The sequence below is a fragment of the Brassica napus genome, chromosome C7 (assembly GCF_020379485.1).
Source record: "Brassica napus cultivar Da-Ae chromosome C7, Da-Ae, whole genome shotgun sequence".
NCBI lineage: Eukaryota > Viridiplantae > Streptophyta > Magnoliopsida > Brassicales > Brassicaceae > Brassica > Brassica napus.
In genome coordinates, this window is record NC_063450.1 from 35552094 (window position 1) to 35565496 (window position 13403).

A 13403-nucleotide genomic window follows, 5' to 3' on the forward strand; every position below is an offset into this window, starting at 1 on the left:
GAAAACATAAAGAAAACAGTGAAGAATGCTTCTCAGTTCAGTCTGCAAAAACAATATTCATGTAATTCTTGTCTTGCTAATGGGAGAATGGTTTTAAAAGGTTTTCTATTTGAGGTAAATAAATAAAATTTTAAGGTTTGTAAAAAAGAAGAAGTCAGTTCGAAGGTTTTGAACGACATCTCGGCCTCCGAGACACCAAAAATTTACAAGAAAACTGTAAAACGAATAATACTTAATAAGTACAAATAAAGTATAGAGTGAAGCTTGTTGCCAGCTAAAGTTAGCTGTTTATTTGTTGGACCTACCTTTACTATTCTTTTTTTGTTTCCTTCATTTCTGCATTTCATTTTTGCTTATAACGTCGTTTAATCATATCATCACTCTGTAACGCACACACATTCACGTCTGTTTTGTATATTTGATTGTAAAATTCACTCACGTTATAGAAAGAAAAACGTCGATTCTATAAACCAGTCTTTATAGAAGGTGAATACACAAGTTTGTTTATTCTCTTCAACAATTAGATGTTCCAGTTTTGATCCAATTCAAGCTTAATTCATCATCTTATGTTTATGCAACTTTTCTTTAATTCTATTTATCTTATCGCCAAATGTTTTATTGATATATGAAGTGGATAAGTCAATTTTTTATTTCCATGAAATGTTAACGTGGTGGACCATCCACGAACTAGTTCTGTAATTGTATTTGTATGTGTAGATACATCCCGATCATTTTCCTTAAGAAATGAAAGGAAAGTATCTAACTATTTTTGGAATTTCAGACCTCACATCTCTGTCAAAAACAACCTCTTTTGGAAGCATATGTGATCTTATGGTTCGTTTGTATGAAATTAACGAACGTTAGTTTTTCTTTTGACGAAAACGCAACGTTAGTTTTGAAATGGACGTTACTTGCTTTTTCTCAATATATGTTCATTGATGATATTTATTTACTTATCTTAAAAATTGTCGTAATCTTCTTCGCCCAGCGAATTAAATAATCAGGTCATGTATTATTATTGGCATAGCAAGAGAGTTGACCTGGTGAGAAAATATAGATGATAAACTTGATAGATCAAGTTTGACTAAAACTCAAACAAAAATAAATTAATGGGACACAAAATAATGCACATATAAGGTTTTAAGGAAGAACAAATTAAGCTGGATAATGAAATGTAATCTGCTAGATAATGAAATGTAATATGTTGGGGTTAGTTGTAACTATATTAAGTTTTGGTATTATTTGCAAGTTTGGGTTTGCTTTGGACATCTCTTATAGTTTCTTAATTAATCAACCAACACCTACCTAACCCACCTTCTTTTATTTCAATTAATATAAAACTATAATCTATAGTTTTTATTGAAAAGCTCTATCCCCAAGCTGTATTGTGACATGATTTTAATATCCTCGTATATTTTTTAATATAAAAAATGGGTATCATCATTCATCTTTGATTTCGGATGTGGTGATTCAGCTTAAACCCTACGTTCTTTATGTCATCTTTTTTTAAAAAAGAAAGAAAGAAAACACTCACGGATAAATGTGATACATAAGTAATAAAGGGGATTAAAGTGAAGGTGATTAAAATGGTGAGGGGTAAAGTGCAAAAAGTTAGATTAAGGTGAGGGATTTATTGATTATTTATTCTTTACAACTTACAGTTGATTTTTTTTTTTTTTTTGTCACAAACAACTTACAGTTGATTAAAACTGTAACAAAGAGGGTGGTTGCATGAGCGCCGCCTGGATCTTTGACGCGACTCCTATATTCCGAACCACGTACCTTTGACTCCACGCGCGAGTGAACGGCGTCGTTCTTGTGTTTTGCTCCCGGCTTCCTACCATTTTTATGCTTTGTTGGTAATTCCGAGGGAAAGAAAATTAAAAGGAAATTTGACCCAAAAAAAATTAAAAGGAAAAAGTCACGAGGAGTGATGATGACGTCACTCGGCGAGATGGCTCTGCCACAGTTACGTTAAAACCGCGTGTTTGGGTCCATATGAATAACCGACGTAATTTATTTATAATTTATATATTACTTTAGCAGCTTCTTAAAAAAATCTCTGAACAGCCTACGTTAAATCGCTTTTAACCTCGTATTGAGGAAAAAAGGTCGAACCCATTTCGTATCCAATGCAGACAACTTGAACTACAAGTTCCTGGAAAACTAGCAGCTTATTTCGCAGAATCTGTTGTATTATACCATTTACATTAAACTAATTAGATTTTTGTCTTTGTTGGGTTTTTTTTTTTTTTTTATAATTCGAGAGGTAAGTAAAAGAGTGTTTAAAAGCTTTGGGTTGAGCATTATACGTTAAGGTTAAACTATATTAAACCAGAGAGCTTTCCATTGCATGTATTGAACAAGAGAGAGAGAGCTTATTTCTGTGGTCAAGACCGGTTATGTTTTGCCAGTATATTTAAGATTGGCATCAAACTTGTAACAACCATATATATCAACATTTTTTATATTTTATGTTTCGTATTTGTATTCAGATCGTTTTTTTATTATCAACATATAACTAACTTGCATAGAGTTGACAAAAAAAAAACATATAACTAACTTGCAAACAGAATTAAATATTATGTTTACTATATGATTTGAGAAATATGTAATATTATACTATTGGCAACTGAATCATTCTGTAACGCCCGACCGCCCACAACTAATGGGCCACCCACGCCCGCTTTCTCGGCCCGTGGGCTCCATCCTGTCCGACGGTCGGTCCGTTAATTTTTCCAAGGTTCGAAATCATTGTTTACTAACCCTGCAATCACCACCCGACCTTTTCCCGTGCTTTGGCCTCACTCGCACGCTATCGCGAATCACTTCCCGATAGGTCATCCATCCTTCCACTACTCCAGCTCAAGCACGCTTAACTCTGGAGTTCTTTCATGATGTGTTCCGGAAAAGGTAAGTCAATTTTTGTGACATAGATAGCCAAATCAATTCTCTTAAGCATTTTCACATATCACAACTCAGGATGTTACACATTCACCATTCACCAATTAATGGTTTAGTGTTTCATATACAGTTTATAACTTTATAGAACACTACTAGTTATAGTGCTGGTATTTATTCAAGATATTCTACTATAATTCTGCCATTCTGGTATCAGCATAGTTTAAGTGGTATCAGCGAAGTATAACTAGAGTTTTTTTTTTTTGCTAAAAAAGTATAACTAGAGTTGAGAATTTGAGTCAATATATGCAAGTTTCGTCTCGTTTGACTCACCGTGGAATGGGTGAATATCGACTGATTAAAAAAAAAATTGAATTGCGCGCGGATATACGTGTAGATCAAACTTATTTTTTATGGAGCGGGTGTGGATCGGGCTAATTTGAATTGCGGGTATTTTCACCTGCAATTTTTTTTTTGAAAAAAAAGAAAAAGAAATTTTCTTCAAAATATATAAAAATGTTTATATTATTTTAATTATATAAACGGAATCAATAGCAATAAATCATGTTCGAAGAGGTTCATAGAAAATGTCATGCGGAAAAATAACTCTTCACGAGGATGATGAATCATTTTCAAAATAAATAACTAAAATATAATTAAAATAAATATTATTTAAATTTTAAAATTACTGTGACCTATTTGAAATACTTGTAAATTTCAACGGAGCCGGTGCTGATTTACTATTTTTTTGCTATGAATAAAAAAGGATTCGACATGTGGTGAGACGAATCAAACGGAGTGGGTTTGACCCGTTTTTCAGCACTAAAGAAGGATGATTGGATGAGAATTTTATTTTTTTTCTTAAATTCTCTCTTAATTATTGTATCAAGCATTTACAAAATATTATATGAAATCTAAGTTTATTGAATTAGTCAATAAAATCCATTAAATAGTATTTGTTGGGCTTTAAAATATATTTTTAGTTAATATATAGTGAACCGAAGTACCAGTTTATATATAATATTGAAACTTATTAAAAAGACAAAAAAAAATATTTATTATTGCACTTTAAAAATTAAGAAAACTAAAATGTTTGGAATAAAAAATCATTATTTGAAAATATATTCATGAATAAATTTGTATCATTTGTATTTTCAAGATCAAGAGAATATTTTCAGAAACCCTGGATTTTTTTCAACTAACCTTAAAACTCGTAATACAAAATTTACTTAAATCTTAGATTTCCTTGGATTTAGTCTCTTTTAAAATTCTCTCAAATCTTTAATCCAATTCATAAGCCTAAAATCAAGCAATTACCATCTAGGCACTTGGTAGTAATATCCACCACTTCCATATTCTATAGTAAGGATGCTGTCAATTACTAAATAAATATGTGCATGCATGTATTTACGTACGAATTAGAAACTTAAAATTGCTTTTATTTGAAACAGAATTGCAATATGCTCTTATGGTAGTAATATTATGCTCCTCACAGAAGAAAAAAAATCTCCTCACGATCACTTTTTATTTTTATGTTTATGGTCTTGTTAATTTGTTACTCACTCGAAAGAAAACTTTAAATTTAATTAAGAAGAACAAACAGCGATAATAATAATAATATTATTATTATTACTTTTTCACAAAAAAATATTATTAACGTTGCAGAAGGAGATTATTAAATTGAACGTAAAGTCTGGGGTTTAATTTAAAAGTCGTGAAAGGTATATTCCTTTTGTATTTATTTTTTTATCGCGGTGTTTTCGTTTTACAGCTGTATGGGACACCAAACCTGGATGGACGTTAGATGCAATTTAAATCGCATATACAAATGAATCCAACGGATAGAATCGTAGTGGGAGCAAATGGAGGATAACACAGAGGATTTGACCACCTCTTTCGCCTGCGAATCCAGCGTGGAGCCAATCGGTAGACCTTCTGTCAAACAATGTGTCCCGTCCACAGGTTGTGTCAAACAATGTGACACTGACACAGGTTGTTTAGATTCCTTATTAGTACTAATTTGCAATTCTCTTACCTTCATTAACCACACAACACTGTTTTGAAAACGATTCAAATCAGTTTCTCAGATAATCACACTATTTTATAGTACATTAATATTTTTTTGATCAAATAGTACATTATTTTTTTTAGCCTTTTAAATGTTTATAAAGTGTTTGGAAAAGGTATATAAATCTCGTGCATTTGCTATGTGCCAAAAATGTATTGTCTTCGGGTTATTAATAATTCTCATGTGAACTGTGAATGTGTTTCTGAAGTTTTTTTTTTTTGTGTGGAAAGAGTACGTTACAGGAAAAAAGGGGAACATTCAAATGCTAGTACATTAATATTTTTTTGATCAAATAGTACATTTTTTTTAGCCTTTTAAATGTTTATAAAGTGTTTGGAAAAGGTATAAATCTCGTGCATTTGCTATGTGCCAAAAATATATTGTCTTCGGGTTATTAATAATTCTCATGTGAACTGTGAATGTGTTTCTGAAGTTTTTTTTTTGTGTGGAAAGAGTACGTTACAGGAAAAAAGGGGAACATTCAAATGCTAGTAATTTTTATGGGAAAATTGTTTTTTTAAGAGCAAAAAAATGATAACCATGTCTATTTAGACTAATATTTATTTTATATCATTTTTGCCTATAATACCCTTTAATATTTTTGAAAATAAATTTAATAAATATTTTTACAAACAAAAAAAAATAGAAAAATAGTAACTTTTGATAAAATACCTATATGAACTTATTGGTATTTTTTTCAGTTATAAAAATGTTTAAATCATAATTTTCAAATTATGTTCTAAATAAAGTAGAAATGACATTCTACGAAGTAGAAAACAAAATCCACTTTTTTCATTGAATCTACAATGTTTAGAATATGTGATCTACGTAAATACGAGTATTCTAAAAAAGTTTAGAATACACATTCTGCGCTTAACCTACCGATCTAAAATCTATAGAAATCGAAATCTACACAATAATATAAATCTAAAACACGTGGAAACCGACTTCTACAGATTTACCGTAAATCTAAAACATGTAGAAATCAAAATCTACACATTACTATAGTTCTAAAAACCTGTAGAAACCGATTTCTACAGATTAGATGTATTTTACGAATAAGAAATCAATTCCTAAAAATATGGAAACAAAATATTTGCGAATAGTCACTTTCATATTTTGAAAAAATCGATTTAAAAAAAAACAAAAAAAACGTGGTAACCTTCTTCTCACGCTGTTTTCTATATTTCATTGATTGTTCATAAAATTTTCACAAATTTTTTACATTATTTCTACCATTCTTCATATCTATGCTTCATGTGGTGTTTGGAAATTGAGTGAGTTAGGGTTTATGAACTTAAGATTTTGATTTTCTTCCCCTTTGTTCGTGAAAGAGATGAGAAATTATGGGTTTCATCCCAAAGAAATCGAGTTTAAACCGTTGAAATCGTGTTTGGTTGGTTCAAATCAAGTGGGAATCAAACCGGATATAACCGAAGAAAACCAGAAAATCGATTTGGATACTTACCTGGGCACATGATCGATCGGTCTAAAATTCGAGATCGGTCGATCTGTATGAAATCGACCTTCACTGATCGAGTGAAATAGACCAGGTCGATCAGTATATGTTCCACGTTTTTTTTGTTCTGCATAATGATCAGGATCGATTGATCCGTTCGACCTTGTAATTTCGGATCGATCGATCCCGCTTGATCGAACCCATTATTTATTATATTTAAAAATTACATTTTTAAGGGCATTATTGCCATTTTGAAAATAACTAGCCTAATGGAACATAAAGTATATGAGATTGGTTTAAAGGGACATAGTTATCATTTTTTTTGCTCTAAAAAACAATTTTTCCTTTTTATATTAACTATTCTTAAATCGAAAAATATGGTTTAGAACTTAAGAATAAGGTAGAAAAAATCAGAATAGGTGGTGGATATTGAAATGTTGTTTGTAGTTAGTATATTTGGTGGTGGATACTCTCATTGGTACCACGATAATATTGTGTTTTTGGCTAAACAATATCTATTTTATTAAAACTGAAGTATCTTTTGGTACTAATTGAAAACATGAATAACAATATAAACGATAATTGTTTGAAAACATGGATATCAATATTTTTAGTACTTCTTTTATTTACACATTTACCATTGCATTTACAATAAACGAAATATTTTTTTGTATTTCTTTTTATTTATAGATTATGCCACTACATTTAAAATCAATTTAAATTAATTAATTACAATTCCGAAACTTATCTAACCAAATCGATATTCATATATTAACCATTATTAATATTTTACAATATTAACTAAATCGCATTTATTAAAGGGAGATAACCTTTTTAGTATGGTCAATTTAGTTGATATTCGTACAATATTAATAATGGGTAATGCAAAAAAAAAATTTAGTATGTTGTTTCATTTTAAAATAAATTAACAAAAAAAACAATGGGTTAATATATGAATAGTATAATTACATCAAATTGCATCAAGTTATAAATTTTTTAATATAATATTATGTACAAATAAAAAAATATTATGTTCAAACATCTATATTATAAAATAATATATTTTACTCTACATGTAAATTACAAAACATAAAAAAAAATATACATGAGATTATTTTATAAAATCAGCGGTTGATGAGTTTACGTTGAATACAAGTTAAATCAAACATCTGCGGAGAGAGGAGATGATCAAGTTCTAGTTGTGATTTATAAGGAGAAATAAGTTGTGAAATAAAAGTTATGAAATAATTTGTGAAATATATTTCACCAATGGTCAAAAAAAAAATTTCACCAAAAAAAAGTTGTGAAATAAAATCAACTTACGCAAAATGAAACGGGTAAGGTTTCAACTATACTACCAACCGAAATTATGGTGATGATTGGTTCAACTGTGGCTCTAAAAATTTAGCAGTAAAAGTTTAGCTGTATGTAAATTGGTTATAGATGTAAAGTTGTTACTGTAGATTTTTTTGCAGAGACTTTTGCTGTAGTTAAATTTGTTGTAGTTGTGGTTGTAGATATTTTAAAATAAAATATGTAAAATCTGTAATGTATATATAACATAATTATTTTTTTATTAATTAAATAATTTATATTAATATTTTTTTATAAATTCTCAAAGTTTATTGTTATTTAAAATGTGATATGTAAATAATATATATTTTATTTAAAATATTTCAATAAATTTTACAATACCCAAAGTTGAATTAAATATTTATAGATGTTTTTAATTATGATTATCTAATTTATTTGATATTATAGATAGTTTTTTTATTTCACAGATTCTATAGCATATAAAAGAAAGCTTTAGGTTTTTTACCTAAAATACGTTTAAAAAAATTTACTTTAGATTTTTTGCTGTAGCTTTAAAAAATAAAGCTAAAGCATGATTGGTAAAAGTTTATAAAAATTTAATTTAGGTTTTAACTATTAAAAATAAAGGTACATCATGATTGGTAAAGTTTAGTGATTTAAAAGTAGATAAAACTAAAATAAGAAGATAAAGCACAACCAATCACCCTCTATATCATTTTAGAATTGATTTTACATGACTTTGTCAGGATTAGACATTACGTAAATTTAATTATAAAACTAATTCTATGAAAGTGATAAAACTATTTTATGAAAACCATGATATTGAAAACAATTTAGTAGTTATAAATTTTGATAAACGAAAACACATCATAAAATGTGCTAACGTTATAGCTGCAGCCTATTTTAAACATGTATCCATAAACATTTTTGAATGTACAGCATTATAAACCCGATCTTAAATAATTACATGCATTTTATGGTAATTGTTGTATCCACCTAAAATAATAGTATAGTAGATTTTGATCCGTGTTTCAAAAATACAAGATCATTTTCATTCATAAATTATTTCTTAAGTAAGTTATAATTTTGTATATAATTTATAAATTTTAAAGTTTTATACATCATTTATGTCATTTGTTTAAGTTATATTTTAGGGTGTAGTATATTTGTGGACGGTGAGAAGAATTTTTACATGCACCATATAATTAAAGGTAGATGTTTGGATACTTTTTCGGATCTATTGGAATTTTAGGTTTTTGGAGTTAAATATTTAATTTTTATTCAGATATTTATAAACTTTGGTTAATATCCGGTTTGAATCTTTTCAGGTTTCGTTCAGATATAGATACCCGTTTAAATTATATAAATAATATAACTTAAAATCCAAAATAAAATAGTATAAAACATAAAAATTGAATAACTAAATACACAATCTTAACATTAAATTGGTTTGGTCTAGATATTTGAATGGGAAAACTAGCAGGTAGTATTTTCAGTGATAAATATTTTTAACTATTTAAAATATTTACTTTTGCATGTTTTCCATATTTTCAAGCATTTTTAAAATTTTTAATATTTTGAGTATTTGAGATATTTCTGAATATATAAAAATAATTAATATATTTAAACATATAAATGTGATTTGAATATATTTGGGTATTCAAAATAGTTCGGTTATAATTAGGTTTAGTTCTAATTCTTCAGATACCAACCTTTTGGATCTTCGATTAATATTTGATATAACTTTTTTGGTCGTATTCAGTTTGGTTTTTCGGGTTTGAATATTTTCCTAGTCCTACACCATGCAGTTATTGTTGTTGGTTATTAAGGATTAATGGACCAGACACCTTGCATGAATTTCATGTATTTAACATATTTATTTCATAGATCTTATCGTGAATGAGGATTCTTCTTCTTCTTTGAACACCGAGGAAGATGATTCTATTTTTTTTTTTCTTTTCCATCAAGTTTTTGTTTATTAAATAAATAAAGACGGGCACAGCCCAATATCCTTACAAAAGAAAAAGGCTCACGACCCGATTAGCTAAACCAACAACAGACTAAAAAAAACGGGCTTAAAACCAAAAAACCCATCACCGACACTGCCCAGATCCCGCGGCACGTGTCGGCTTATCTTCTTCTTGTCTCATCCCGGCGGTTCCGCCGAACGGCTCACCACCGTCGAACTTGTCACAGAGAGCGTCATCGGACTAACCGAGAGCTCATCCCAATCATCACACGTCGCCTACTGGGCATGTTAAGCCCGAGACTCAAGACCTCAGCTTTCCTTCTCTTGTCGTCGTCACCAATGATGGAGAGCTTCACCTTATACCTAGATCTCATCCATTCTGACCCAAACAACCACCCTGACGACAAGAGCCACCACACAGTTTACACCAAAGCCAAACTAGTAACCAAACCCCAAAGACTAAGGATCCAAAACCGACAGCGTAGAGCTATGTGGGCCTCTACCCTCCGGAACCAAAACCGACAGCGTAGAGCTATGTGAACCTCTACCCTCAAGAGCTAAAACCGGCGAAGACGGAGCAGAGAATACCTCCCCTTCCCGAGAACTTGAACCGGCGGCGGCGAAGCTGAGGAAGCCTCCACCTCCCGGAAAAAAGCTGGCGTCGACGGATCTGTGATAGCCTCCATCTCCCGGAATCACCACTTGAACATGCAAGCCTATCTTCTCACACATGGGCCTCCACGCGAGCGCGTCTTCCCTCCAAGCGGGAGCCACCTTTGGAGGATGGCTCCAATCCAGAGCTCCGACAAGGCGTTCGGTGATAGGCGACGAAGAAGAAGCAAAAAGAAACCTCTTTGACGGTAGGAGAAAGGATCCGACGCCGGCACGGACGCTCACGCGCCGGCCGTACGCCGGATTCAATCTCAGATCTCCTTTCTCTCTCGAAAATGTAGATATCCTTTGAAGTGATTCAAAATTTCTACTAGGTGAAAAAAAAAGAAAATAAATAGTTGGATATGGCATATGTATTAATAATGCAAAATAATGTGCGAGTTAAGTCGTAATTGTATGGTTTGATTAGTAAATGCTAATAATAGGAATCTATGTTAAAATTTATGGTCCAACTATGACATTATTACGGTAGAGAGAAATCGGCCAAAAAAACACTGAACTTTGCGGAAATTGCCAAAAGAAACCTGTACTCGAGCCTGACCAATAAAGCTCAGACCTTTTGTTGACTTTTTTAGTTTATTCACAAATTTACGGTTGACTTACCAGATTAACACACCGTTAACCGACAGTTAAGAGAGTGTTAACTCACCGTTAATTACTGTCGTTTAGTGAAACTACGTCGTTTCATCCAATTGTTTTGTTAAAGACAAAATCTCAAGACGACGTCGTTTTGCTTAATTAAAATTGTTGTTGGCTGGACTCGAACCCGTGCACTTGTGGTCCTTAGGGGGTTTTGCCACTGAGCTAGTGGACTTTTCGGAAGATTACCACACATGTTTATTTTTATTGATCAAAAGATGTGTTTGATTGAAATCAAACAAAACGAAACCCGTGTTTGAACGTAACCCTAATTTCTCAAATCGATTTGGGGATTTTTCTTGTGATGTGAGGAGATGGTAAAGACGAAGTTCACAAAGTTCTTTCTGGATTGACCTTCGTTTTTGATGTGCATATCCCAGTTCTTCGACCACACCCGCATTGCTCCGGGATACCACTAATTCCCATCGTATTCACAGACAAATTCTCACAACCCGAACTCATCATGCGATACTCGAAGAAGGAAATGTGAGAATCGAGATTCTTAAGGACGAGATCGAAGAGAATCGAGCTTGAATCGCGAACTGGATTTATGATTTTGGGAATTTAGGGTTTATACCAACACCGTCGTTTCTTTTTGATTCATTTAACTCGGATTCAAAGAGAATAAAAGAAACTTTGTTCATAAATACATTGCAAATCTATTCCAAATTCCACTAGCTCAGTGACAAAAACCCCTACCATTAAACCCGAGTGCACGAGTTCGAGCTGATGGAAGCCCATCTTTTTAATAAAAAAGCAATATAAAACGCGTCGTTTCATTCATTTGTCTTTTAACTCGAATTCGAAGAGAATAAAACAAACCGTGTTCGTAAATCTATTGCAAAGTCCACTAGCTCAGTGGCAAAAACCCCTACCATTAAACCCGAGTACACGAGTTCGAGCCATTGGAAACCCATATTTTTAATAACAAAGCTATATAAACGACGTCGTTTGTCTTTAATCAGAAAAAGAGATGAAACGACGTCGTATACTTTAACACCCAAAATTAACATCCGCTTATTTATCTGTTAACTCGGTTAACGGTGTGTTAATCTGGTCAGTCAATCGTAAGTTTCTTAATTAACTAAAAAAGTCAACAAAATTTCACGGTGTTATTGGCTAGCCCATATGTTCAGGTTTCTTTTGGCAATTTCCGCAAAGTTCAATGTTGTTTTGGCCGAATTCTCGTAGATAAAACATAAGATCCAAAATTAATAAAAGAAAGAGATTATTTGGCAAATTATTTTATGGTGTGTTTTAGTAATAACAAATTTATGGGCTAAAAGAATAAATTTTGATATGTGATGCAAAACTTTGTGGAGCATCAAATCCACAATTCAAATTTTATCTCTTTCAAATAGTATCAAATCCGTAATTTTCATATGAAATCAGTCTTTTACAATCTTCATGATCTATTTGACACTTATTAAAAGATACTTGAAATATTTTTAGTGGGTTATCTCATATATTTTATTGATAAAAAAATTACAGAATGTCTGACCAACTAATAGTAATTAGAGATTGATCCACGTGAATGTTTTCTTTTTGTTATAAATTATATTTGTTTTTCATGGTTAATGTTATATATTTTAAATGTACTATCATATAGCTTATTATATATTTGTTTTTTTAGATTTTTACACATTATAATCGAATCGGACAATATGATTACTTTTGATTATTTAGTTATTTTTAGTATGAATTCAAAATACCGAACCGTAATATGGTTACTTTTGGTACAAACTATCTGAATCGTATAATAGTTACTTTTAGTTATTTAGATATTTTTATGTTCTTATTATATCAGAACCGAACCCACCAAAATATAGGAGAACCCAATTCAAAATCCACCAAAAAATTTATAAGAACCAAACAGATCATAATTTCAAAATTTTTAAAAATACCCGAAAAAATGGTCCGTACCCAAACTGGTACCTAAATACCCATGCCTAGCTAATTTTGTAAACAAATATAAAACTCTTTGTTAACCGTTTTCAAATTCATGTCACAAATGAAAAAAAATATTCAAACATGTCGAATAATTATGTTTACATGTAAAAAGATAACGGGTCCGACTGGTGACCATCCGGGAAACAAGAGGAACGAATAAAAAAGGAATGTACGGGAATAAAATACCAGGAATGAAAAGGAATGGTTGTTCCTTATCAAATTTGACAAGGAATAATTTTGTTCTTTAATTCTCTACAAAAAAGGGAATGAAAGGGAATGAGAGGAAATTATTATTCCTTGTGAATGGTAATTTTTTTTAGGAACGTTAGGGAATGCATTATTCCTCGTCGTTCCCTGGTCACCATTCGTACCCGTTGTCAAATCATTGTGGTAACGACAATTGATGAGGTAGTTAAGAAGAGTGAAAAATT